This window comes from Tinamus guttatus, unplaced genomic scaffold (assembly GCF_059628265.1).
Source record: "Tinamus guttatus ecotype Peru unplaced genomic scaffold, ASM5962826v1 Tinamus_guttatus_pri_ptg000247l, whole genome shotgun sequence".
NCBI lineage: Eukaryota > Metazoa > Chordata > Aves > Tinamiformes > Tinamidae > Tinamus > Tinamus guttatus.
Window position 1 is genome coordinate 8,290,730 of NW_028288781.1, and position 27,465 is coordinate 8,318,194.

Consider the following 27,465-nt stretch of genomic DNA (forward strand, 5'->3'; position numbering starts at 1 on the left):
CTTGTTAGCTTGAGTCAATAGAGCAGATTACAACTACAGCTTGGCAAACAGGCCAAGTTAACATGACAACGTACCTCCTCTGATGCAAACTTTCAACCAGAGCTAGAGGAGGAGAAGGGGGATCTATCCATCCATCTGTCTGTCTGCCAAGGATCCTGCAGCTTCTCCACTCATGCCCTCACTTTCATGAAGGCCAAGATGGTTTTGCACCTTCATCCTTCTCTATGAGGAAGCTGCAGGCTCATGAAGGTCTGCTCCATGCTCCGCAGGGATGACAGGTGCTTGGTGGTTCCCTCAGCCCATCAGTGCTTGGATGCAAGTTAAAAATGCATAAAGTCAGGTTTCACCTACAGTAGGAGATTAAATGTTCCCTGGACCATTACAGAGTAACGAGGTTGGAAGGGCCCTCTGGAATCATGTAAATCAATCCGCTCAATCAGGGTCACCTAGGGCAGGCTGCCTGGGTGGCTTTTGAATATCTCCAAGGATGGAGACTCCAAAACATCTCTGGGCAACCTGTTCAGCCATGCTCACAATGAAAAAGTTTTCCTGGCAGCAGAGCCAGCTATTCCGCATCCATATCAATAAATGCTCTGAGCTTCCAAAACAAGAAGGCTTCATACTGTTTTTTTATTGTTAATAGTCCCTGGTTCATGATAACTCCAGAGCTGTGATGGTTGATAGATGTCAAGGAGTGAACTAGTCTGATACTGATACAGCTGAAGAATTCACAGAACTGAGACTGCACAAAGAAAAGGGAAGGAAAAACTTCCATAGCATCTTCCCCCCAGATGATCTCAACTCTTACTGGTGTCAAAACCAGAGCTGGTGGAAATAGGTTCTAATTAAAAGCCCCTTTTTGCCCTAAAAAAAAAAAAAAAATTCGTGAAATATTCGGGATATTCGTGAAATGCTCTGCTCCTCTGGAAGTTATGACCTTTGCCACACATGAGGCTAAGAGACAATGAGTCATTTGTCTAAGTGGCTCAGTGAATCAATGACAAAACCAAAAAGTTAGAACCTGAGAATTAATTCTGCTTTTCCCACTTGCCCTCTTCCAGCCAAGGAAACTCTTGCTCTGATCTCTTAAGTTTCCTGCCCTTCTCTCGGTTGTAAAGGGTGATCTTCATTTTACCTGTGAGGCCTTATTTCAGTTAAAGTTGCATCATTTACTTCAGAGAATTTGAAAACAAAGAAATTAAACAGAAAAAAAAAGTCTTTCTGGGGGTAACCTGGGCCATTTGTTTTGCAGAGAGAAGACTATTTTCCTGTGATGAAAGTAACCCATGACACGATATCCCCATCTCCCTCCACCACCTCCTCTGACCGCAAAGAGCTGAGGATTATGCTAACCCACTATTAAGTGCTCACTGGTGTCAGATATCTCGAAATATTGTGTGCAAGTATAATCGAGCACATTATCCTGGCAGGAGCACATTCCATGGAAGCCCAGCCAGTCTGGGGCGCCGGGCTTTCTCCCACTCATGGAACGTGTACGGCACTCATCCTTTCCTGTTGTGCTCTTGCACCCCATGCTCTGCTGGTTTCCTGAGCTCATTCACCTCTTGTTTTTGCTATCCATCTAGTGGATTTTCTCACAATGTGACCAGGTTTATGTTGTGCAAAGAGATGGGATCAGCACGGGGCAGAAGGTTATTGGATCATTAGCATGGCTGTTATTGCACTGAGTTTTAAGGCCATCTGTTCTTGTTTTCCTGCATCTCATTCCGAGACACTCGTGGAGGAGGGAATCCCTCTCCCCAGTGCTAGGCAAGCAGTCAGCATTTCAGTCTGGATAGGGAACTTCAGGCAAACTCTCACACACAAACACACCCTCAAAGCAAAATGCACAAATTGCCAAAGGGGATTTTTGCCGCCTCTGGTAGGAGACACAGCAACTTGTGAACCCCAGCATGGAAAAAAATCCCTGTAATCAAGAGAGAAAAAGGGGATCAAATGCTTCAAACTCAGCTGGCAAGTGGATCTGGAGAAGCAAGAGTGGACCCCAGCCACACGGTTTGGGGAGGACAATGAAGAAATCGACCCTCTTCCAAAAACAGCAAGGTCAAGCACACTTCCCTTTGGCCTGACACCACACCAAAGCAAAGGGTCTCCCAGTGGCACTACATGGCAGGTTTGGTTGCTGATAGTCTAATGGAGACAGAACCTCTGCATTTCTGGACCCTCTTTGATGATCGCATCAAGAATAGGCCTCCATTCTTCAGGTGGGATTCAATGTCTAATTTTAGTCCTTGAAAAACCAGGTTGCCCATCCAAACTGGTGTTCTGGGCCCTTTCATAGGACCCCAGCTTGAGCTGGAAGCTTAATTAAATGACGAACTTGTCTGACATCCTATGGACATTTGCAACACTGTCCTCTTCATCTGAGCTAAGTCTTGGCAACATTTATTTTCTGCGTTATCCATCTCCTTGTATTGTGCATGTCCTCTTCCTCCCATGCTCCTGCCTGGCACACCTTACACTGCAGCTGTCACCCCTGCACTCCCCTTGTCACAGGAGGAGCCCATCAAAATAAAATAATAAAAAAAACATAGTAGAGTTTTATATAAAGGCACAGGCACAGGTAGGGAGATGCAGAAACTGAGTTGACGGGAGGCTCTGTGACCACTTAGACTTCCTTCATGGTGTGTTTCATCTCCAAAGCATGAGACGGCAGCTGTGAGCAGAGCTATTATCACTTGCTCCTAATTTATAGCTGAGGGCTGATCCCTAAATTCCTAAAAGCAAGGGGTTAAGATGATTTATTTGGTGGAAACATTTGCAGACTTGTGTTGAGAGCTTTTATCATAATTACAGGTGTAAAATGTCAGTGTCCATAATTTTTCAAAGAAATTGCACAGATTACGTTTCTCTTCCAAAACACAAGCTTTTTATGTGTGAATTTAGTACTTTAAAAATGAAGCTGACTGACAGCTCTGCAAGCCTGAATTTGCTCTGCATCCTGAAAAGCACACTTCCCAATGCCGGAGCAGCCAGACCACTTCCAAGGAAGGAGTTTCATTGCTGTTATTCCTGAATGGCTCCATCTGGCTCTCCCAAAACTGTTCTCCCCCGCCTAGGGAATTTCTGCAATGGGTGCTACCAAGCAGCAGATCAGCTGCCCAGATACCAAATGGTACTGAGTGAAGCAGCTACTGGATCAATGCAAGGAACGCCCCATTACTGAGAAATGAAGATCCACATCTCCAAGTTAATGGTCAATATTAGTAGAAAAAGAAATAACTCTGAGTGGATGGTGGATCGAAACAAGCTGGCAGTAAGAAGATTTCTATTCAGTAGAGCAGGAAGGTCCTGGAACTGCCTATGAGGCAGGAGGGGAAGTTATTTTCTGATCAAACTGAAAAGGTTCATGCCCATGACTTCTGGGGATGGGCCTTAGTGATCTACACTGGGTCTTTTGGGGGAGACTTGCAAAGCCAGAAGCAGTCAGCAGCTAGCGGGGACTTAACCACATTGGACCAGAAGAAAAGGGGTACAAGACACAGCCATCAAGGGTCATGTGCCATTTGTTAAAACACATCAAGCAGCCCCTGAGCTCAGCTCAGATATATATCACTGGCAAATCTGAAGCTTCATCTCTTTGGGTTTAAGCTGCTTTGTAAGAAAGCACTGTGGCCACTCCAGCAGGGATCACTTCCCCATGTCCGAGACTGGATTCTAGATAAAACTCAGCTCAAGATGCTGAAGGGTCTTTCCCTTTTGATTCCTACATGGCAGAATATAGGTAGGGTAGTAATAGAGAGACAGGGAATAGTATCTGAGGTTTATTCTGGCTATCCTGAGCTCTCTGAGACTGATAGGATGGAGAAGTGGTAAGGATTTGATATTCCATGAATAAGTAGCCATCAGTAGTGCCAGGGGTATGTCAAAGTCACACAGTGAGATTTGGTAGAGAATATGTTGAAGTTAAAAACTCCACAGTGGAAATTGTCAGTGGACTTTCCTTGGAAAATTTTAAAGGACCAACCCTGGCTTGTCTCTCTGTTGTACTTCATATACGCTAAGCCCCTGGCTGGCATGTTTGTAAAACCATGCAAAACATCTGGAGATGTTGGTCATCAAAAGCTAGCAAAATGCATTCAAATCTTTGACAGTGGATGGTTAAAGAAGATAAGAGAGGATTTTCATCGCAAGTCTCCTCTGGGATGGTGGTCAAGTCCCTTTTCTTCTTTTTGCCTACTTCCTTTTGAAGGTATTTTTTTATCTCATAGGATGAGTATGTAAAGGACTCAGATACTCTCTGGAGCTGAGGACCATCTCTGTGCTCATAGAAGACAGTTATTCCACTCCTGGCTCTGTTAGCAAGGATTACAGCCTCATCTGAAGTCACATAAAACCTCATAAAAATATTAAAAGTCCCAAACAAAGCCCTTTATCTATTGTTTGTGTGCAATTAGGACGCTGGCAGAGAAAAAAAAATCATTATTCCTCAGGAAATTACTTTCTGAAAATCAGGTTAAAACTGGACATCTTGCTGAGAGTTTACGAATGGACAGTTTCCAAATTCCATTTTCCACTCCAAAGTATTTCATTCCTGACACTCCGGAAAGCAGTCTATTTGACAGAGCTGAGGGCGGGGAAGAGATATCCATCGATCAATATTATAACACTGATGCATTATCTCAGTGACTGTGGAGGACTCTGGAGTGATAAACAGTGATTTATGGATCGCCAAGGGACGTTTTCCATTAAAGTGCTGTTAGACCCTGAAAAGGGAACCTGAAAAAATGACATTGCAGCCATCCATAGCTGTCCTCCCCAGTGACTTTTTTGGGAGCAAGCAAGATTGGGGAGGCAGCTTCTGCTGTCCAGCACCATTGGATTGACATGAAATCAGCCAGGTCCCTTCATTATTGACACTATTGACTATTGACGTTATTGATGAAAAAGTTGTTCTTTACTAATAAGCTTCAGTCTTGCCTTCTTCCTTGCTACATACAAGTAGATCATGAAGATCCATGTGTCCATACACGTAGACTTCATCTATTTTCATGTATCTTAACTGTTTTCGATGGCCCTACACTAAACCTCTTGGTGAAATGTTCAGACTTTGATAGGAGACAGCCAACTTTGTTAGGAGTAGCCAACACCCTCAGGTGGTGCCATGATGTGCAGGGACTTTGGTAAGCTGGTAGTGGGAACACCATAGGGTAGCCAACTGGTGGATGAAGGGGGCAGATTCTGGCAGTCCCAGTACAGTGTTGGGAATGGAAGCTTTTGGGAACACCAATGACTCCAAACTAGCTCACAAAGATGAACTAGTTGGTCTGGGACTTGCTGCTTCCTCCAGGCAAGTACAACCCTTGCATGGCTTTGCTGTGCTCACACCACCATGGCTATGGCTCCCAGACTGTGATCAATGTCTGTTAGCCCTGCTTTAAAATATACAAAGGCTACTCTTGTATGCAGCCCCCAGGCTTCACAGTAGCTGTGTGTGATAGAACACTATTATGCTATTTTAATCACTGGGTGCTGTATTACAGCATTGGTTTGACATTTTTGGAATAAAGATATTTTCATCTGCTTGATCTTGCATAATTACAGTATCCAGTTAATAGCCAGTTATTTGGATTTATATATATTTTTTTAAAAAAAGTTCAGTATTTTCTTTTTATAAGGGCAGCCAGTTTTCTAGGGCATAAGTTTCTCAGAATTGATTTAATCAAATGACTTTCAACTTTTCCATCCCAGAAGGTCAAAATAAAATAAAAAATAAATAAAAAAAGGAAGAAGGAAAGAAAGAAAATGAAAACTTTGGTGAATCTTTTCCTACGAGCATTATGAAATCTGTACCCTTCTACAACTAAAGGAGACTACAGCTGGTTGGAAACTGTTTGGGTCTTTTCTTTGTCCTTGCATAATCTATTTTTTTTTTGTTAAAATCCTGCCAAAAATGAGAGAAAACCCATTTTTCTTTCTGACAAAAGTTAATTTATTTTTTTGCTTAGAAAAGACAACAGAGCCCATAAACTGTCCTATTTGATTGGGGAACCTGCCTTTTAAACAATTTACATTTCTAATGGGAAATCTGACCAACTTAACCATTCCTCCCAAAATGTATTTATTATGTTTAATTGGATCATTTGCTCCCTGCTGAGAACCTGTGATCAAATATAATCTAGGGTCCTGCTGCGGAAGTAGTTCCTCTCCAAACTGTCATTTGTTGGTGACGACCTGTCGGAGGGAGGAGGAGAAAAGGGCAGAGGGTGCTTTCTAATTATGCTCAAGATGAGTGGAAAAATGTCTTCACTTTCTGCAAAAGCTTTCAAGACTTCCCTGAGTCTAGATGGGATGAGACCAAGACATGAAATTGCACATCATTCATACTGATGAAGGACTCAGCTTCTCCATGACTTTCATGCTCCAGTGTGGCATATTTTTGACTAAAGGTTCAAGCAGCTAGGCAGCAAGTTGCACTCATTCCAGAGCAAATCCAGGAAAAACTTCCTTCGGACAGCCACAAGTGTGTCTTGTGTGCAGGATAACATCACTCTGTGCAGCCGAGAGTGTTTGGCACTGGGACCAAGAACAGTGCAGCAGTGAAGCAAGACAGGAGGATGCTCGCTTGAGCAACAAGGATATCTAGGGCCCTAGAAGTGAGAGACAAATGCCTTTTTAGAAATGAAGTGATAGTCAGTATGTGGCTCACAGGTCATGGCCCACTGACTGCTCAGTAAGAGGAGAATGCTGGAGTGCATGTCCCAGTATTATAGCCTACCTCAAACAGAACCCAGGTTCCAGGTCTCTCAAAGAGCTTAAATAGACCAAAAATTAAGGTTGTGATGAGTAACACAGGTCAGTGGAACTTTCTGTTATAATGGGACAATAATCTACTTCCGTAAATACACTGATGAACTTTCTGCACTCTTCAGAAGTAAGAAATTCTTGCACCTCCTGTGCCTAAGCCATCTGAGTCCCTAGAACATTCTTGTTTAGTCTCCTGAAATGTTATTAACAACCCCAGCAACAGAGAGCCGTAAATCCTGGCATCCTTCTGAACTTTACTGCACTCCAAACTATTTGGATATTCAGTATCAACAAATCATCCCGATAAATATGATTTCTTTGATGGCATTTAATCAAAATAGTTTACGACTCTGACATTTTGAGCTTGGATTTACAGCAGCTGCAGCCTGTGCAAAACTGGCGGTCACCTTATTGAAATTCACCTAGAAAAAAAAGGAGAAAAAAAGACTTGCAACAGTTTCTGCAATGTTAAATTTAAGGAGATTCTTCTTCTTTCCTTCTCACACTGCTTGGGGAAAGGCAGGGAACCTGCAAGGCAAACATTAGTTTTGGCTCATCCTGATCTTGGCCATGATGGGATCAGACCTGCAACTCTGGGGCAGATCTGATTTCTCAGGCATATATTGGGAGAGGTTTCTAGGTAGATTCTAGCTTCACCCTAACTCTGCGTGATGGCAATGACAGGTGTTTTACCACTTCCATTAGTGTGAAAATGGTTTATCTAGTTTGTATGCATCTGTCATTGTACTGAATGCTTCTTCGTTAGTAAGACTTCAGAATAATTAAGATACAAGAAAAGTTTACACTGTAAGTGTTTCTGCTGGAAAAAGAAAGGAATTTAGTGGCACTGAATTAGACACTGTGACATCTCTAGAATACAGGTAAAGTGCTGTCCATTGGTGTTGGAAAGCAATTCTGAACAGGCTAAGAATAAACTGGAAAGCGGAGACCTGGCCATGCAAGAAGAGATGAAAGTAGCTTCGTTTGTTTAGAAAGCAAGGACTGGGAAGGAAGAAAATCTATGCATATGTGCCTGAGAGCAAATTTCTGGGAGAGAATATCTAGGTTCAAAGATGAAAGGGTCATTGGGCCAGACTGGCCATGAGCAAATCTAGTCTGGGGGTTAGAAGCAAGTTGCTGAAAGATCACAGCAATGCAACTCTGGAATAGCCTCTGATTTGGAAAAACAGGGACAATAACAGGAGACCATCTCTTCCTGTGTGAGGAAGATCACATATGGTTGACTTCATGAAGTACACAGTGATAGGACTGTTTGATCTGAGTAGTCTCTTACACATTTTGAAGTATTACATTTAATAAAAATAACTAGGTAAGACTCTTCATTTCCCCAGAAATGCCTAAGTCAAAGGAAAATGAGACACTGCCATTTATGTCTTCAAAGATAGTAAGCTTCTAATTTCGGGTTCCACATACTTACATAGACCATACAGGACATACAAGACCATACAGGTAATCCATACTGTCAACCAAAATTCAGGGGTGTTGACCTTCAGAAGTATGCTGTTATCCAGAAAGTTATCTCTCTCCTCAAAACAAATTGAGGAGAATCCATGCAACTTTTGAGTACTACCCAGAGAGATATCCTGGATATTATGGACCTAAGCAATATTTCCCTCCTTGTTCTATAATACCTGATCTCTAAGACTTAACATCAGAATCCAATTCTGAGAGAATAATTTTTTTTGGAAGACGCCAGATAAGAAGGAACAGATATTTTTAAACTGCCTTTTCAGAATGCACTTATATAGTATATTGCAAAAATAATTTCCAGGATGCCTCTCACTCAAAATTTTAGTCCGGATCGTACAGATAGTCTCCCTTATCACATTCCGCTTCAATTTAGCTTTATAACTGGCATAAATTTTCTTAGCTTTTCCTTAGCTTCCCTATGACCTACTTACATATCAGCATCACATAGAAAAGAACAGATAGGAAAAAAAAACATTAATCAGTGAATTCTGTACCTCAGTTAAGTAGCTCAAACATTAACAAATGAAGAGAATCCTTTAAGCCATTAAGATGTAGAGATTCTTTCCAGGTCTTGACAAAGCTGTGCCTTAAAGGTTAACTTCCTAAATGGAGATGAAATTACTCTAGACAGGATGTGACCGTATCCGTGAATGGAAGAAATTAGGATGTACTCTCAGAGAGCAGCACTTCAGGGCTCAAGCCAAGGTACAGTCTACTATTTCTCTGCATTGCATTTGGATCTGGGTCCTGTCTTTGGGTTCTGTCAGTGAGGACTGGGGATAACACTGTAGCTCACACTCAAAATGCAGGATGTGTCCGATGCTGTCACAGAACCAAGCTGTCTCGACAGTACAGATGTGACTTCTGGGCCATTCAGCCCAGGAACTGCAATACTCCAGGCATCCATAAAGTAATTAAGTAAATATATCTCAAAGGGAAAATAACAGAAAAGGAGAAAAGGATATATGCGATCCAGTCAGTGTAGAAGTAAAGGCTGCCCATCAATATGTTTTTTTCTCTGGAGAGACTGCTTTGGAAAAAAAAAAAGTTTCAATTGTTTCACTTGCTGATGAACGAAATAAGTTTGGCTGAAAGAGTAACTTTAGAGACATAATGTACTTTGATGGCTGAAGGTGTTTGACTTTGTGTTGCACTTTTGTTCTTATTAAAATAATTAGATCAATAAAGTCATTTTATGCTATTAAGAACAGAACTCCTGACAGGTCTTGGAGTACATATATCATTGGGAAATCATCACGAGATGAAGGAGTTTTGAGTGAACATTTACAGAGCTCTAGTCCTGGTGATGTTTTACACTTGATGGAGAAATACGTATGAAACCCTGAAAAAAACGACAGATAAAGTGTCACAGAGTCAAATTATGATGAGATCTGGCCAACTATACAGAGCTCTGATTTCCTAGCTTATCTGTATTACTTAAATATGTTTTCTTTCTAGACTGATGCAAAGTCACATATACATCTAGGCATGAAGAAGGTTGAAAGGAGACAATTGAAGAATGACAAGCCTGGAAAACAACAACTTTTTAAAGGATTTAGGGGTCAGAGAGGAATGGTAGTTCAATATGAATGGTAGTTGCAACATGTTGCAACTGAATAACAGAAAAGATTAATGAGAGCCTTAAAAGCATCATCCATGAAGCAATGACTCAAAGCAGAAAGGAGAGCATGGTGCTGGGGAGACAGCCATGAGAATTTAGTGCAGTTAAAGACTAACAAGCATTAGAAGGGGTGCAGGGAAGCCATCAGAATATTGGTTGGAAAGCTAGGGAAAATGTCTTATAATGAAGTTGGGATTCACAGCTTTCAACTTCTAAAGTCTAAAGCTAATACTATAAATCCTTCTGGAGAGGGTTGAAGAGCTAAGGACAGTAAAGTCAGTAGGTGTTTGAAGGACGTTGCATTGCATCCTTATGTGCAACAGAGTTTGGGTCATCACAGACTATCCAGCCTGATAGAGACGAGCATGTCAAGGGGCAGCAGAAGCCAAACCATGCCAATGGGAAATTTAACACATTTTTTTTCCCAACAACATCCCATTGGGCTTGGCTATTGTCTGTGCTACCCAGAGGTTCAAACTAAGTGATCCAACCACTTCTTTTGGCTTTCTATTGCAACTATTTTCTTTTTAAAAGAATCAACCTTCTACCTTCCATTTAAAAACTGTTTCCTAAACTTGTAGGTGCATTGGGCAGGCCACAGAAAGTGCTGCTGAGTGGAGAGAATTATTCTTCCCTCTGCAAACTGTTAGCTGAGTCCAAAGAAGGTGTGGTGATGAGCATGGTAAAATATGGGATCTAATCTGTGCACCTGCTCCAAACTCCTTTCTCTCTGCAAAAGCTTGGTCTCTGATTTATGGTCGTGATTTATGGCACCTTTCCATTCTGTGGACTGCTCATGCACTCTCCTTGAAGCAATCTAAGCAGAATGTCATATAAAAAAAAGGGAGAGACAGCATCGTATTTCTGTCACACTGCTTGCCTGAAAAAAACAGTAAAAAGCAAACTCCAGTGAATTTGGTTTCATTTTCTTTTTAATCCTGGAGAGTTATGACTTAAAATGTCTTTCCACAGAATTGCAGGGAGCAGTGGTTCTCCAGGAGCAGGAAAGTGCTATAGTTAAGAAATGCCCCTGTTTAACACCAGCCCTTGCTCACCAGCCATCCCCACTGCACACAAACTCCTAGGGTCTCTTCTGGAGGTCATCTTTGGTTCCCATCTGGAGGAAATTCGGGAACAGCCAATGTCGCAGTTTGCTGTCACTGATGTGTTTTGGGCCAGGCAGTTCTCCCTATGCCAGTCCACTCCAGGAGAAGAAAATCCACCATGACCAGGACTTCTTGGATCAAATGGATCACAGCTGGATCAGCTGGATCAGCTGGATCACAGAGTCCATATCTACACACATAAACCGGGGAAGAGCATGGGCTAAACACTGAGTTGTAACTGCCCAGTGTTTACTTTTCAAAAAAATCCAGGTAAAATTTTAGCCCAGTTTTGGCCAGACTTGGAACTCTCTCAGATAATGTCATCCCTAAAAGCCCAGGATTAATACCAGTTAGGAAAGCAAGGCAATCTTATTTCTAAGCTGTAGGTCTACAGTGGCCATAATGGCCAGAGATCCAGGCATTATTGAAGACTAGATCCTGAAGTCCTTAGATCTTGACCATCATTTGGCCTTGTCTCAGAGCAGATGTAGTCCCCTAGGCACTGGTCTGGGAATCCTTGTGAAGCTGATGCCCTTGCACCCTCCTTGCTCCTAGAATCCAAGCACCAAGCAGTGCCAAAGGAAATATGTATATATAACAGAGATGTTTGTATGTATATACAGTGGAGATGTATGAATAGTTAATTGTACTATCTCTGTCCCTTGTCTAAATATCAAAATGGAAAAATCCTGCTAGATATTTTGCAAAGAAGAATTACTGCCTTTGGATAACTGGGAAAAAGAAAAAGAAAAAAAAAGTAAATAGGGTAGAAGTTTTAGAAAATCTCAACCAGAAAATCTTGAGAAGAAAAATTTACCGTGGTTTCTGGCTATCAAGTTTGAGTTAGCGTTTCTGTACATGTTGGAAAGAGAATGGAAGACAGTATCTCAAATAAAACAAGAACTCAGGCTCACAATAACCACTCCACAATGACCGCAGCACAGAATGAAGCTGGTAGTTCATCAGACAAGAACATGTAGGCCATTAATGCTAATTTCAGTTGACAGTTGCAACCCGATAGCTGATGGAAACATTATAATCTGTTCTAAGCAAATGGTTCTCATAGCTCCTTAATTAATGGTAAACAGACCTTTTGTTTTTTCCGTTGTTAAGAAAATAAGAAAGAAATCAAGGCAGATTTTCCTTGCCACATGTGCAAAATGTATTCTGGAAGGACAATGCTAATGAACCTTGGTGACAGAGCACATGCCCATTGCTCCATCCTGTCATTCCAATGGCATGAGGTTGGAAGTGAAGCATAGTGTACAGTCCTGACATGAGAGCCTGGGAAGCATCCGGTCCAGCAGAAACTTCTCCAACTGGGCTGGAAGAGAAACTCAGGCAGGCCTTGCGTGCTTTGCCCACAGATTCAGAGACGTGCTGACATCTCCTGGAAACCCTTGACACAAGTTGTGGCTCTGGCTTTCTGCTGCCTCATCATACATTTCGTGCATTACACTTTTTGGTTATTATTTGCTTTGACCAAGGACAGCTGTTATCATTCTTCTACAGTTGCAGATGTGAGTCCCCTGATCACTCTCCTTGTAAAGTCATGATGCACCAAGTAGACGTGTCCTACACACATGATGCTTATTCATAACGCTTGTTTCCTCAGGTCGCTATCACCTTTCTAGGTACTAGACTACAGCAGCGCTTTGGGATGTTAGGGCATCACTAGGAAGGGCCTGACATTATCTTTTGTGCCCTACATCAGTCAAGGAATATTGCCACGAATCAGGACATTTCAGGGAGGTGCGTGCTAAGGAAGAACACATAAAAGAGGTCAACTTGTGGCCTCACCTCAAAGCCCCCTTAAGTGTGCTCCATCAGATAGAAAGGCATTAGTTGTAAATGAATATGGCTTTGAACCCAGTTTAAAGATTCCACGTTAAAGTGAAGGGTAGATTTGACTTATCTGAGCTATATTTCAGGGCTGGGTGCCCACTCTAGCCTCAGTATCACAATAAGGTGGCTTTTACCACAACACAGCACATGTTAGGTTTGATGCAATACTGTTTGTTACTCTTTTGGCTGGGAAAGTTCCCTCCAGCACTCAAAGTGACCACCAAGGAAGGGAAATGGGCATGATTCAGCAGACACGTGGCATTGGGAGATCAACTCTGTGGGGTGTAGAAAAAAATTCTTCCACTGCTTTTCAAGGAAGGAAAGTTGTGGGTTCTGTATTCTGCACCTGTCTTTTTGAATGTGTACCTTATTACTTCCTTTCTCTGTGGGTCATTTTTTCCTCACTCTGAAATGCAAACGATGATATTCATTCATATTTGGTGATGTTTAGAAATAAAATGCTGGAGCAGAGGTAAGCATAGGCAGGACCGATTTCAGGTTTCCTCTGCTATGAATGAACTAGACAAGCTTGTTCTATATTCAGAGGTTGAGCATTGGGCAGATTCTGCTCAGCAGATTACTTATCCCTGTTCTTACTGTGTGCTGTTCTTGTTTAGTTGTGAAAATCTTCCAAGAGGCAGGATTGCTGTCTTTTCTTCAAGCATCTCCCCTAAGATTTTGTTTTCTTTCCTCTCTCCATGGTAGACTTCCTACAGCTTCTTTCAGGACCTTTTGCTTTACTTTCTTCACCACATTCAGCAGCTGTTTCTGCAGTAAAGAGTGTCTGTTTGCCTTGTGGAGATTTCTTGGTGGAGTCACTGAGTACTAATTTGAAACCACTTATGCCAGGCCTGTACATTTCATCTCGGATCCCAGAGATCCTGGAAGGGCTGTGATGTGCTCTACCACAAAAACAGAGGGAAAACCTTGTCGGTCCCCAGAGCCCAAGGGCCTGAAGGCCCTTGTTTATCATCCCTTTGCAAACACGCAAGGCATAGCTGCTACCGTGACATGCTCCTTCAACACCCAGAGCTCAGTACGAAATACTGGACAGCTCACACACAGTGTAGATGTATAGAGATTTATTTCTGGGCACAGTAACCGATCTCTGACAGACGTGATTGTACCAGTACTGGAGAAACATTGGAGAAAACTGGGCATTAGGATCACTGGGTAGCTCCAAGTCAGTGGGGCCACCAGATGGACTGGATGTCATAGGCTGTGGATGCCTGGAGAAGACACAGACCACCAGTACTGTAAAAGCCAGCCAATCCCCCAAACCCTTGGTTCGTTTACCCCATGGGATGGTCGTTCCAGGGTGCTCTGTCTAGAAGAGAACAGCACTGGGGGACCTTTTGAGTTGGATACCATTGAATTCAAAGAAAAAGCATTTATTTCCTTCCAACTCAACCACACAGCTGGGATCTTCAAGTATGAATCCCCCTCTTTCTTCTCTTCACTCTGTCCAGCCTGCAACAGAAAAAAAAATACATACATATGCATATATATATATTTATACAGATAAAACCATCCAGTCACAAGGGTTTCTGCTGACCTCACTCATGTTTTCCCAACACCAACATGCCTGAGTGAAAAAGGGAGAGATTTGGAGCTACCAGGAGCCAGTCTGGGAGCCAAAATGATTAAGTCTTTTGGCCCTGGCTCAGATCTAATGTGAAAATCGTTCTCCCCATGTCTACCTTCCACCATCAATGATCCTTTTATCAGGCAGGCGACTGCTAACTCCTCTCTCTCAGTTCTGACCACTCCAAAATACCTCAAGGGCCTGCTGAGGGGAAGAAGAATACCCCATCTCCACTGAGACCTCAGCACTGCCTCTTAACTCCTCAGGTTTCTTACCAAAGTCCTGACTGCCTTTTGTCATGCTTCAAAAAAGAATCATTATCGTCTCTTTACTTATATCCCTCCCTGTTTTGCCTCTATTCAGGCATAATAGGGTTTCTCTGAGAAGAGATCTGATAATATCACTTCTCAGGCCGAGAGGCTCAGCTGTCACCTCAGCAGGTCTGAGAGGGTCCTGGAAAGGTAGCCTGAAAGCCCTGCAGTATGACCTGTCTCCCCGGGAATGTGCGCTTTACAAGGAATACTTTGCTGCATAGTGGCACAAAAGCCATCGGAACACAGTGAGCAGACAAACGGGGCCAAAGCTATTAAAGCTTGGACAGCACTACTTATAGGTATCATTTTTTCCCCTGAATGCACAAGAACAAAGCGTTCCATGGAATTCAGATTATTTAACATAGTAAACATTAAGCAACTTGTGGTTGATGTAAATGCTTCCTTAATAGGCTGGTGAAATTCCATGGGGTGCATCCAAGTTCATGTATAACCTCCAGCAAATCCTCTCCACAGGTCCGCTCCCACAGACTTCATCTCTGCTACCCCTCTTCTCTGGAGATTTTTTTTTAATGCCACAGTAGCAGACAAAACACAATTTGTAGTGGAAGAGCTGCCCAGCAATCCTGTGCACTGTAGAGGAAGCCCAGATGCTGCGCTTTGCGTTCAACCTCTTGCTCAACGGGATGGTGTAACTCTTGTAAGCCTCACAGAGCTGCATCCCCATCCTTCCAGCAATGAACACTGGAACACTTTATTTGAAGAGGAGTAACTTAAACAGAAGATATTGTGGTTACAACATAGTCTGGGATATCTTAAAGGTCAAAGGTTAGGCTACTCTGGTGGTGGTGAGACACCAGAGTGTCTCCAGGGGAGCTCTAGGGGAGCTCTAACTATGGGCCTGGTAGATAGGAGTGGGAAGATTTTTGTGGTTAAGATGTGTGAAACCCCATTTATGTGTGCTCAGGACATTTTTCAAGAGGGAGGTGTTGTAAGAACCCCCCCGCTTTTGGCTCTGTCATCTGGCAAAACAACTAAAATAGGAAGGAAAGGTGGTGAGCATTCTACCTGCTCATAGATGAGCATCAGAGCTGCCATACAGCAGCAAATGGGACCAGCACCCTAATTTCTGCAACTAATGGCAAAATCAGCTCCAAAACTCACCTGAGACCCTAGTCTGAGAACCACTCCAAGGCTTTTTGGACAGTTAAAGCTTTGAGGAACTCAAAGGGGTTTGGGTGAATATTCACTGAAAGAAAAGTAGGTCCTTTGCTGAGTTTTAGGTGCATCTAACAATAGGTAGAAGTAGAAGGATGAGGAGACTGAAAACTGAAATTTCAGATTTAGGCATCCATGTTTTCAGACCATGAATGTAAGGGCTTGAAAGAGCTATCCTTCAGGGCAGCATGTGAGAATGGAGGAAAAGACCTTGCTCAGAACAATGATGGACTTTTAGGCACCAAGAGTTTTAAAGTGCCTTTTTTTTTTTTTAATTTGATGAATGAGCACTAGAATAAGCAAGACAGTCTAGGCCAAGGGCAATTTCAACATGTGCATATTTTTTTTTAGATTATCTTTGTTTTCCTTTTTATTGAAGCAAGCTGTGCATTATCACAGCCTCTCAAGAAATCATCAAAATTTCTGCCCCAAGTCAAGGTTTCCTTAGTTCTGCCGAAATACTAGCTAAACTGATGCCATTTTAATATCATGAGTTTTTTTTTTCATTGACATGTTTTTGGGTTTTTTTTTTTGCATAGGGCATGCTTTACAGCACATTGACTGGTGGGTAACAAAATATTTAGCTGCTTTACCAGCTGTGTCTCCACAGCTCCATTTAGTCCATCCTGTTTAACTCTCTCTGTCCTCATAGCATCCCCACATGCTGCTTGCATGCACCTCCTTTCTGCCCATTGCTCTTCTACTTTCAGCTCCATAAACATCTTTGATCCCCTCCCAGATGCAGGCAGACTCAGGTTTAATGCCAGTACCAATGTCTTGAAGGGGGAGGACTTTTTTCCGTCCCTGTTTCAAGATGCATTTCGGCATCCTTCCTTTTACTGATGTTTGCATTTGGTGTAGAAGTGATGCTGCAGTCCCAGGAAAGCTGCTTCCTCTCTGCATGGCGCATCTCCCCCAGCCGGCCAGCATCGCTCTCTCCTTCCTTCTCCCTTGGATGTCTGTCAAACAGTAGAAAGACAAAGTGTTTATCATGTCGAGGAGCCTGGCTCCACGCCAGGCTGCCTGGTCGTGCAGACTCTCACTGAGCTCGTTCTGTGCTCTGGGAACAGAGCCACTGTCATTCGCATGAAAAGCAGGTGCTGACTGAAGACCAAGGTCAACCTCACTTGAACTCCAGCCACAATTACACCTCGCTGCCCTCCCCTCTTGCCTGCCCCAGCAGGAGGAAAGGCTCTGCTTGATGTGCAGTCCTGTATTTCATTATCAGTGGCCCCTTACCCACCCGCTCATGTGAGGATGCTGGAAGCCACTCGCCACCTCCGTCCTGGCACGTGCCAAGCTCCTCTTGGCAGCAAACAGTCAAGGGGCTAACGCAGATTAAGACCAATGATGAGTTTGGCCTCAGCGTCCCAAAGTAATGGAGCTTCTTGCTTGCATGGTTGGGACTCCGGGATGGACATGCCATGCCACGCTTCACTATGAAAGAAGAAGCAAACTCATTGCCAAGGTTATTGCTGGAGCTTTGCAGAGCTGAACCTCTATATCTCTCTGCCTGTCAGTATTTATCTTCCTTGAAACAGGAAAATCCTTGTGGTTAGGTGTCTGCAGGGACTGTGAAGCAGTGGCTGTTTCCAGGTCAGCTGTGTTGTGCTGGTGTGGTGATCAATTCCCCTCCCTTCATTAGCAAAATTTATCCTTCAACTTTCCATGCAGGATATCAGGTGAACAGTATATGCAACACACATTTTTGGGCAGGAATTAGAAATATGGCAGCTGTGCTAAACAAGAGACACCCGTGCTGCTCGGGTCTTGTTCCCTCTGAAGAAGGTTGGCCACATCCACCTTGCTGCAACTGGACACGACTCTCCATCCACCCCAATAGCCTCTCATCATATTGTCTCTGGTTTTTTTTTTCCATTTCAAAGCAAAGCAGTAAAATTGCATGGGCTCAAAATGATGCAAAACAGTATGTTTTGCAAGACCAGGGATGTTTGGAGGTGCAAGCCCTCAAACTAGGCTGGGTTTGGAGCCCGGATGGGTGCAGTGTCACCCTCCCTGACTGCAGGGTGGGGGAATTGCAGTGAACCATCTCCATAACCCAGTCTTGGAGGCAACAAGTTGGGGTGGTCCAAAGCGGAGCCAAGAACTGGGGCGCGAGTGAAACACTGCGGACAGCAAAGGGCCGAGAGTCGAGCACACTCCCTGGCCTCCCTTGTTCTGCAGTGTCCATTAATCCAGAGTTTCCACTTTGGGGAACATTCCACAGTTTTAATTTTTTATGACTAAAACCAAAAGGGTATACTCATTTGCCAAGAGGTGACATCTGGTTAAATAAATAGCAATTACTTGTTCATCCAGCACATGTTTTGTTTTGACTGAAACTTTGTTTTTAATAGCTAAAACACAGAATATAAATATGACTGGGGGATTTACAGATACATCCACACACTCACACATATACACACACATGCACAAATATATTTTTTTTAATGCTTGAAGGGAATGATAAATTCCAAAGGAAATAAAATAAAACTTTGAACTTTTATCTGTATGCTTTAATTAATTAGGTCTAAACAAAATGAGGTAAATGTCATCTCTTTTAAAAAAACAAAAACAAATCTGGTTGCAGTGAAAATAGTAATGAAAGGAACACCTCACTAAAATGCTCCTAACCTTGTCTGGCCCAGCAGATGACAGCTTATTTGATGTATCTGTTATTTTTTACCAAGCTGCAGAGGCAGTAGTAGTATATAGTACGGAGTGGCACGTGATGAACATGCAGGTTTGAGGTGTCCAATTTACTCTTTAATACAACACAAAAATTACCCGTGTCTTCTTTTCCTCTCATGTTTACTATGCACACGGCACACAAGGTCATCAGTTACCTTCTCTTTTAATGGCAGCAGTAACATATTGAGTCTCCAGCCATGGTCAGCACCATGGGACTCGGATGGGAGCAACACACATGGGATGCGCAGGAGATGGTGCCTTTCGGTGACATCTCTTAGTCCTCCCATTTGCAGAAGCTGCTTTAGCAAGATGTAGGGGGTTTCTGAAGCAACCAGGAAATGGTTTCAATGGGACAATGAGCAGTCTGGTGCGCCAGCCAGGTATGTGCAAGTGCGTGCGCACGCGAGTGCTAAATAGGTAACCGGATGCCGGAGGGAAGAATAGCCAGAGTTGCAAAGGGCAGATAAAAACTGGCTCCACTTAGTAAAAAGATCTGCCTTAGTCCAAGTGAACTGTGTTTTTACATTAATTAGAATCGGAGACAACGCTGCCCTTTTATTCCCCTCCTGCACCTCTAGTGTTTGGCACAATTCATGGCGGGTTCCTTCCCTGCACCCTCTGCTGCTGTCTGTTCCCAGCCTCTTCTCCTACAGGGGCAGAGGCTTCTGGTTGATGGTGCAATGCTGCACAGGGCTGTTTTCATGCTCTCCATTGAGCTCCAGGTGAGGAGAGGTGCTGAGCTCCGGTCTCCAGCACTCTGCAGGGGTAGTGAAGGCAGCGTCCCTGTCCTCAAACCCAGTTTCCAGCTGCTGCTTTTCCATGCTGTGGAGCTACACTGATATTTGCGACTGATCCTGAGGCTGACATCAGACAACCCTTTCTTCATCCTTAGTATAAATTATACTATAAATTACAGCCCTGTTTTACTGCTCATCCCCTAACGATGGTACCTGGAATGGCTTGTGAAGCCCTTGTAGGAGCCTGGGGGTTGCCTGTGCTTGTGAGCGATCAAAGGTGGAAAGAAAGCACATTAAAAGCTGGAAGAGCAGGATGATGTTCATATGCATGTTCATATAGGAGGGGAAGTCTCAAAAGAAAGCATAGCAGGAAAAAGGGGTCAGCGCTGTCTTCTACTTGGCTGATCTCTTGGGATGAGTTAGGAGAAGTGTCAGTATTTCCAGACAGTATATGAACAGTTCACTTTTACCCATTTCTGTGAAGCTCGGGGACCAGATCCCTGCTGAAGTAAGCTATTAGTAATTAAAACAGCAGCACAACAAATTTACAATGCTATAAAATGGTCTTAGCCAGCCTGACCTGCTAGGGATGCTATCTATCTAATGCCTCTCCTCCCCAGACATCAGCTAGTAGTGTGATACAAAATGATCTGGAGTCTGACCTACTCCAAAAGTCACATCGGCATTCAATAAAATAAGTAAATAATACTAAAAAATAAGACAGAATCTCTGCCTCTGTGAATAGGGACACAAACAAACTCTTAATTTTATAGCATAGACTCTGCAACCAGATGACTTCAGACTCTTTGTAGTTTTATTTAGACTGCAAAATTTGGGCTTTTTGTTTCCAGAAAAAGCCATCTGCACCAAGGGATGTGGAGTTTTTCCGAATCCAAGCCTGCGTCACCGTGCGCTGGCTTGTGGCACCTGTGATGTCTTCTTTGCAGGGCCTCTGTTGGTAACAGTAACTCAAATTGGTCCCAAGTTCTCAGCAGGCTGGAAGGGAAGATTTTAAGCACAACCTCTGCCTCCGTGGATCAACGCAGCCTTTCAAGGAGGGAAGGAGGAAATCCGACATTCTACAAATGGAGAAACTGAGGTACTGGGTGGATTAGGAGGGATCCTGATGAGCATCCCTATGTTCCAGCCACCAGACATCATTCCTTCCGTGGGGCCATGGGGAAAGAGACCCTGTTTTAGCCACATGCTTTGTGCATGAGAGGGCAGCGGTGTCATGCAGAAGGAGAGCCATGGGTGCTGTGGTGAAAGGGACAGGGATGTGACCAGGAACTTGCAGCACCCTAAAAGCATATGAGCAATGGGATGCAAACATGTAGCGACACTTCAGCTACACCAGCATCAGAATGAGCATAGGGACGAAAGGGATTTGGGAGGGTGCAGGGACAGAAGGAGCAAAAGACAGGGAAAACACAGGCGAAAGCAGAGCAAGGGGAAAACATTAATTCCTGAGATCAATTCTTCCAGCTTCTCCTCTTTCATTAGCAGCCCAAGCCGTTTGGGGCCATGGAGGCACAAAACCCTGCACAACAGTGCTGTCCATTTATCCACAGCCTGCAAGTGGACAAGAGGACTTATTCTCTGGGCCTTGAGAATGAAATCTTCCCAGGGTAGGAGGCCGAGCCTGGGGCCTCCGGAAAAAAACCCTTTTCATTGCGAGTCATTAGGAAGAGATAAAGGTCTGCTCTGCTGAGTATTCCGCTTGTCCTGCCAGTGCACCTTTGCAGTCCAAGGACAACAGTGGGGCCATTTTAAAAGGCCTTCTAATTATCTATTTCCTGCCATTGCTACTGCTTGCAGAGGAGGCTATGGAAATGGAAAAAGAAGAAGAAGAAGAATTTTTTAAAAAGCGCTTATTTCAACAGGCCTTATCTGATAGCGCATTCAGGATGAGTTTCTCTCGCTTTCTTTTCTTGCCTTGCCGCCTGTTTTGTTCTCTTGGGGATGCGGGGCCAAGTGCTGTGGGTGGAGGAGTGGTGACAGGGTTAACAAAAGAGGCCTCACTTTGTGGATAATGACCGGCCCTCGGGCCCTTTCACTGGGACACCCAACCTCCCGGACCAGCATGTCTTTCAGGCTCGTCCTAATTCAGATCCTTTGTCCGAGGCTTTTCTAAAGGAGGATGACAGCTGACAGCAGCTCTCTATCTGCAGACCGGTTTTGTCCTTTTCTTCCAGCTCAAGCCATAGATTTTTTTTCCCCCACCAATTTCTTATGCAAAACCCAACGGAGACTTTTACTGTATTTAGTTATTTATTTTGCTGTAAAACCTGCTACATGCTGTTAGATACAAGCCTTAACCCTACACCTTTTCACAGGGACTTTTTCAAGTCTGCAGGTCCTGAACTGCAATGCAAATCCCCAGCATGCCAATCCCAGCATGGCGGATCCTGTGGAGACTTGCTCCAGGCAGTATTTTCCGGTATACACAAGATGTTTAGCCTTTCTCCTATGCAAAACAACCCTGAGCTTTCTGCATGCTCCTACTCTTGGGTGAACTCCTCCCAGAGGTTTTTTTTGGTCAGGACAGGACACTGTGCTGGATGGCTGGTCTCACTCCCATCTGTGGACATTGACCGAATCCCCCAGATTTACGTTCTGGTGTCATATAAGGACAACGGGAGCAGTCTGCCTAATTCCATAGGTAGCAATAAATAAATCTCACAAAAAGAGAAGAGGGAAGGCGATCTGTCGATAAGGACAAGTGCACACCTTCTCTGTCCCCACAAGGAGAAGCATGTATCGCGAATACTTTGTGCTCTGTCTGTTTTTTGTGCAAGGTTCAAGCAGTTCCCCAGCCCTCACAACAGACTAAAAGTCTCGGGAGGTAACTTTGCAAAGGTCCCTTTGCTCGCTTGGACGGACCTTCGTTAGCACAAGCTTTCGATATCACCCAAATATTCTTGCACTGATTTTTATAACTTGCATGCAGTAATCTTTGTGCAGAAAGATAACTGTATTCTGTGAGCCAATCCTAAGCAAGAGATGCTGCTCCTGCCCTGCAGTGAGCTGCTACAGCTAACTTCTCCCATTCCTCAGTTCTTCCAAATTTTCCCAACTTAGCTGCCATGTGTCAACTCTCCTCCTATCTCCTTCTTTATTGCATTATACCTGCATTTTCCTCACAAGATGTGGCTCATACATGCTATTCTAACTCCCTCCCCATGTTTGCTTTAGATACATAGAGCGCAGACTTGATCTACTTCTCCCTTTGAAGGCATTTATTCCTGATGCTTAATTTATTTTGTGGTGTTTTTAGCATGCTTCTCCTCTAAAACATCACCAGAACTGGACTAGCGTTTCTATATCAGGGTGACCACTGCTTTCTACTAAGGTAAAGCTACATCTCTCTCTTTGCTGCTTCCATAGCATAGGTCTCATATTTATTTATTTATCCTTTGATAAACAGATATACACTGCAGGAGTTTCTGTTTTCTCTCTAGATGTAAGCCACTACCAAACAGTTTATAAAAAAATAATCCAGCTGAATATAGAGCTGAGAAAACTCCATTGGCTCCCTTAAATTCCTTTTAGGAATGCAGATCCTTTTAGGATCATCCAGGTTCAAAGGACAGGATGTGAAGTGTCCTTAATTTTCAGTATAGTACTGGGAAGGTGATTTCCACAGTACAAAAGACACTTAATCATAAAATCCAGAACCCAATTCCCACCTTTTTTTTTTTAAGTTAGTAGGAGTCTGATACCAAACCATCTGATTAAGTGATAGCAGACCTCAAGCTCTCCAGTCTGATCTGAACCAGCAAATCAGCACTAATTCCCAGGGTGAGAATGCAAACCAGACAGCACACAAATAGGTAAAAAACTGCAGCTGCTTAAGATGTTACAGGGTCAAAACCCTCACACGCTGTTCATTTGGCTGTTTAGCGATGCACTGTGGGGAGGATGTGTGGCTTTCTGCCCCTCCACACATGGCTCGCATCTCTGCCCATAAACACAACCGAGCCAAGGCAGTGGTTGACGTAATTGCAAGAAAACAGCTATTCTGTACAGTTTTTGTATGATCCCTGTTGTGGGTTTGGGGCAGTATTTCCTAGTAATTCCCGTCACATCTCAGGGGATGGCACAAGGCAAGGATTGTCCCTGGTAGGATATTTGGCTGTAGTCTGCTTATTCAAGAGGAAAAGATATTTAAGGAAATGGGACATGTCACGACTTCAGAGAATAGAGCCTAGCCAGAGTTATATAGTGGTGTGGGTGTAGCAATACCAAACCTAAGCAGGCCAAGCTAGAACCCTCCCTGACCCACCTGTACATACCTCATGGGATGCCCATGATGTCAATGGGTGCTGTACCTATGCAGACAGTCTAAAGCACTGCTGTCTACAAAACCCTTCTGTGTTTGTCATATGAGGTTTTTCAAGAAAGAACCCCGGACTGGTCATATGTGAGCTACAGTGATTACTCATCCACAAGAACTCAGGTGCATTCCTGAACTTGTGTTTAAGGGCAGTCAGAGCTCTTGAATTACCCCTTCATGATATGACCAGCTCAGTAGACTCATTCTCAACTCTAGCTCAATTCTCTTGGCTAACCTAGGTGCCCATACCCATTTCTTCTTAGGTTGCGATCTTAGAAACATAGCAGTCAACAGGAATACCATCATGTTTCCCATGCCTTCAGGGTAGATGACTTCTATTAAAGTGATTGAAATGAATTAAACTTGCATAGGTCTATGGGGAGACACATCTTACTCTTGCAGGTGCTTCTCTTAATCTGATTTATACGATCTGAAGAGAAACCAGACCACCATTCTTTGGAAATTATGATTGTATCATAATCACATTTCCCAGTGCTCCTGGCAGTCTCCATTCTAGATAAACCCTATCAAAGCTCAAACTGAGAAAGTCGCCACTGCTCTAAAACATCCCACAAATTGGCTAAAAATCCACGGTCCTCTTTATTCTCATATTGAGGGACCATTTTGTGCTAACCAGTCATAAAATGAAGAAAAAAGAGAAAGTTTTTTGTGATGTCTTTTCAGGGATTACTGTAGTGCAACAGAAATCAAGGCGATCTCTGCAGCCCATAACCACTTGCTGAGGGGAGGTTAAGGTTGCTGAAAATCCTATTTGACCTTCTCAATGGAGTTAATGAGTCAGAAGACTTCCTGTGGGTAATCCAATGAGGTGGATAAAAAGGTCCTGAACTTCTTGACGTGAAGCCAGTGCTGGAGAATTTCCTTGCCCTCTAATCCCCACTAGGAGAACAGCACTGTCCCATCTTCTCTAAGGATTTTATGATATTCTTATTGCTGTTGTTGAATTTTCCACATGGACATTGTTTTCTATGGTACAAAACACTATTTAAGTAATCAGTTTCCGGAGAGGCTAGCATCTTTCTGTTGACTTTTGCAGGGAGGAAGATGACTACCTTAGACCTATATGAATAACTTTTGGATGGTTACAATGAAATGAATTGAACTCTACCTTAAGTGGCCATTATCACATAGGACACTTCTTAAGGTTGCAGCTCTTGAGGGCCCCATTGACATAAAAGTTACTGCGAAGTTTATAGGTCTTGCAGCCCTCTAGATTTATGGACTCTGATAACGTTTAAAATTTCTTAATCTTTTAGCTTTTGTTCAGATGACAAACTTGCATTGACTCCATCTTATTCATGAACCTTCATGGACTCTTCATAACTACTGTCATTAATTTCAAATGCTGGGTGTCTTACCCCATATTTAGGCCCCTCTGTGAGTAGGCTGATTTTTGAGGTGTGATGGGTTTCCAGCTACTCCCATTGCACTTAGAGGAAAGATAAAATCCCATTTCAGAGGAGAAGACTAAGACTAGAGTTTCACTGCTGAGGTCTGTAGCAAGGTAAGTAATGCTGACAAGATAGTTCCTGGAATTGATGTAGAAAAAGGCTGCTAAGATAATCAGGAGACTGGAGAGCTGGTTTGATGAAAGGCGGATAGAATAGCTTGGCTGGGTTAGCTTAGCAAATGAAGGATAAGAGGGGCTCTAATTGGTGACCAGGACTACATCTGGGAGTAATACACCAAGGGGAGACAGCTATTAAAGCTAAAGGCCAGTGTTGGCACAAGAACAAAGGGATGGGAAACTGGCCATGGATAGAAATTAGGCAGTTTAAGCATCAGAGAAGCAAAATCCTGGAAAACCTTCTTACAAGGGCAGCCTACAAAGCAAAGAGCTGGATTCACGGCCTCAGTGATGCTGGACCATGCAAGACTATCCTTATCATACCACCTAATTCCTAATTATAGCAGAATCAGGTAAACATCATTGGTCACCCTTCTTCTTTTCTTACACAGACTGGAGATGCTGGCCTGCATCCCTGCTGTAGACCTTCTCCTGGATATTGACAAAGAAAGGACCATCTCCAGCCTTCCAGGTCTCTGGAAAGCTAGATGCCAAATTGAGCCTACGCCTGGAAACCACGTGAAGATACTAGCTTCTCTGATTAACCTTTTCTCTGTTGTCAGGTTTTCAACAGCTTTGCGATCATTATCATCACTCATTGTTGTCATTAATAGTGAGTAATAAAATATTCAAATTATGAGACTTTGTCCTTACAAGAACTCTAGAATTACGTATCTCATTCCCAAAGCACTTCCTCACCTCCTCACTCCTATCTGTTCCTTACAAAGTCAAATAATTATTTATGCTGAAGTTGGACATGAGGAGACTGGCAAATTATAGTGTAGAAAGCTGGCAGTGGCCTTCAGAAAAATGTGATCCATTTCCTTCTCTTCCTTCTTCAACTCTGAACTTGCTCCACCCAAGCGATGCTCAGCTCTGTCTAATCCATCCTTGACAGATGTGTGTTTAACTTCTCTTAAAGATCTCTTGAGAAGGAGAGTCGCCCTTCCCCCAGGCCAGAAGTCCCCATTTTTTTAACAATCTTTACTGTTAAAAGATTTTTCTTTTTCTTTATGTCTCACCTGGATTTGCCTTGCCGCAATATAGACTGGGACTGTTTCTTTCTGCCCTCAGTGAATGTGAATATCAGTCTGGTTTCTCCTTGTTTGCACTCAGTTTCTACTTATTATAATATACTCATGTTCTACAGACTTGTTTTCTAATACCAGTATCACTGATATCCCAAAAAATCAAAGTAGTGAAATATTCTTTAGCCTGTAATTTATGGCATTTTATTTATATATTTTCCTTCTAGCTTGTTTTCTTTTTGGTGATTTTTCTTTCTTTCCTTCCTTTTTTTCTTTTTTCTTTTTTTGTCTTTACAGTGCACTCAGGTCACATATTCAAGCTTTCCTAAGCAGCTTCAAGGGCTCAAGACTTCTTTAATGAAAGCTGGAATACTTGCACAACCACTTGCTTCCAGATGCTGGGGATTACAGTAAAACACTAAATATTGCAAGACTTACGGTACTATTGCAAGAGTTGGCAGTGCTGAACAAGCAGGTCAGGACTGAGAGAAAGGGAAAAAATAATGGGAGAAAATTAAGAAAAGGGATAATTAGGGTGAATACCAGGAAAGGAATTTCAGGAAACAATACTTTCCAATAAATTCTCTAAAGCTATGGTGAAGTCTGAAGAGAGAAAGATGGGATCAGTGTGACCAAAGCCCTGCAAATGTGCTGTCAGAAACATTCCTGTCATTGGGCTTTAGCAAGAAATGGCTTTTCTTGTCTTGTTTCCCATTGATCTTTCTCTCTTTCTTTCTGATTGCTGGAGGGTTTTTTTTCATTTTTTTCCTTTTTTTTTTCTTTTTTTTTCCTATATATATAAAAGATGCCAGAGTATGATCTAATCAACATGTTTGCTAATCATATCACTTCACACATTAGCCCAGGGATCAGGATGTCTGCAGAGGATTCTCAGGGTATCAGACAGCTGTCGTTTGTTCACACCAGTGGAGCACATCCAGCACAACAAAACAACAGCTACTGGAAATAATTGGAGCCTGGTTCCAAATGGTTGTTTGCAAGCTTATTTGGAAATCTCATTCCATTCTTCAGTGATCATAAGAACAACACTAGACCGGTCAGACCAATGGTCCATCTTACTTAATGCCTTCGCTCTATCGGAGGTCCATAGCAGATGATTAAGAAAGAATATAAAAATAGAACAAGCATAGAAGCTTTCCATGAAAAATCCCTGTAGCT